This window comes from Hesperophylax consimilis, chromosome 27 (assembly GCF_061612785.1).
Source record: "Hesperophylax consimilis isolate HC1 chromosome 27, BYU_Hcon_1.0, whole genome shotgun sequence".
In the NCBI taxonomy this organism is placed as follows: Eukaryota; Metazoa; Arthropoda; class Insecta; order Trichoptera; family Limnephilidae; genus Hesperophylax; species Hesperophylax consimilis.
The window spans coordinates 2466637-2469160 of NC_142862.1; positions in this window are offsets into that span (position 1 = coordinate 2466637).

Below are 2524 nucleotides of genomic sequence, written 5' to 3' on the forward strand. Positions count from 1 at the left end.
TCTGACAGCTGTCAGAATAAACTATTCATAACATTTATTTGGTTGATGAATGAAATTAATGTAATATTATGGAAGGGCATTTTTGAACGACGCTAAAAGAAACTTTTAGAGTGCTTGTAGACGAGAGACTTTCGTCGCGGCGACAGTTGGTTGGAACAGTTGCGGACATAAAAATCCATGAAGCTGCGCACACAAGCGACGAGACATTAGGGAGTCTTTTTTAAAAAATTGTTTGAATTTTGGAGTACTTTTCAACATTCACCGCAATTAAAGCCTCTCGTCTTCGGGCGGCCTTAAATTTTATAATTAGGTACCTTGTAAACATCACACCTATTAACTATTTTTTTTTTTTTTTTTTTTTTTAAACTTCCGATTTAGTTGTCCGGGTTAAGTCTTCCCCAAAGGAAAAACTTAACCCTTCCACTCACTTTTCCACAAATGATCAGCTAGTCAATCAACACTATGTAAGTGCATTATATAAGTAAAATAAATACAAAACAATACAAGAACAACAACACGTCAAATCACCAGATATCAAATGGGAAAAAAAATTCACCGTCTCCAGATATTTTCATATCAGAGGGTTCGGCTCGGTAGAACTTCTAACAGGGCCTATAAATCCTACTGATCCCTCAACATAAATATTTAAAAAATCTTTTGTTATCCTACATGTATTCAAAATGACCGACTTTTGCATCTTTATATATAAATTTTTTAAATAGTAATATTACTATTATAGTTAATAGGTGTGATGTTTACAAGGTACATTGGTGCGTAACCGTTTTATGGAGATCATGGCGGCCTCCGTGGTCGAGGGGTAATGCTCTCGACTAGCAAGCTGGAGGTCGCGGGTAAAAATTCAGAATTCAATTAACCAGCATTCAAAATTGAAACGTTGCTTGCAATAGCTTTGGTCGTGTGTGGTGACCAGATTTGTATTGCCAGATACTTTCTCACCTTCCTGTACCACATTTCCTTCCCCACCCCACTACCTTCAACCTCACGACATACCCCAATTGGGTATGCTATGCAAGGCATTTCCAATTGGGGTTGAGTCTTACGTGTAGGTTTTATTATTTTATGTTATTAAATTTTGGTAATATTGTCTTTTTTGTTCTTTAATCTATTTTGTAATTTTGTGTCTGAATTTATTTTTGTTTTCATCAATATTATGATCCCATGGCATCCCCAAATTGAGATGCCATGGAATGTCACTGTTCCCAGACGGTGAGGATCAGTTGGGACTCTTGTGTGGTTTCACATAAAAAAATTAATAATTAAATTTAAGAAAGTCCTTTGTTCAAAGCTGGACGTCATAGAGAAATAACATTATTAAGTACTGGTCTATTTCGTATTACCACCTTAGCTATTATTTCAGAATAATATCATAAAAATACTGTAGCTTGGTGCCGCTTATAAATAAAATGAAGCTGTATACTTACCTTTTCTTTCTTCGTATTAGAAATAGGCCATACCTGTCTTTTTAGTTTTATTATTTCTCTGCTTTGTATTAGAAATAGGCAATAACCATAGACATATGAATATTAGTAGACCTGCCCTAAGTGATTAAAAGCGTATTATCCCCACTCCCCATACCGGTTCCATTGGAGCCGGCTTGGCTCGCGTATGGCCTCAAAGGAAATTTGAAAACGTGACGTCATCACTCTTGTGCGAACTATGGTCGAGGCATCATCGGTTCATTTTACGAAATAACACGGCAAAATGTTGACTTGTGATATGAAAACTTGTAAAAATAGATGTGAAAAAGAGAATAAACCCAATTGTCGTATTACATTCCATATATAAGCATTATTTTACTTTATTTTAAGCATATTCACATCGTATAATATAGATCAGTTTTAGAAACACATACTATCACATCGAGAAACGTCTGGACGCGAAACACAAAGCTGGTTGGTTGCTGGGAAGTAAATTATGAACATTTATAAAAGTGTCTTAACTAAATACTTAAACGAAATATTCGACTCTGAAAATAGAACCGAATTTTTTTGCCGAATTTGGACTTCGCAAATTTGTTCATAACGTGGCGAGTAATTTGCGCTCCCGTGTAAAAATGTCTATTCATTCAAAAGCAGATTTTACTTTTAAGAAGTAAATGGTGATATTATAATGCGAGATGCCTATTTACTGTCAGATTGATTTATTGACGAATCACAGTCAGTCTTACGCCCTTCGTTCTTCAACAGTTGATTTTACCCCTCGCCATTATCTTCTCGTCTATTAATTCCTATGTCTGTGGCAATAACTGTCTTTTTTGCTATCTGTCCTTTGCATTAGAAATAGGTCACACACATTAATATGAATATTAGTAGACCTGCCCTAAGTGATTAAAAGCGTATTATCCCCACTCCCCATACCGGTTCCATTGGAGCCGGCTGTGCTCGCGTATGGCCTCAAGTGAAATTTGAAAACGTGACGTCATCATTCTTGTGCGAACTATGGTCGAGGCATCATCGGTTCATTTTACGAAATAACACGGCAAAATGTTGACTTGTACTATGAA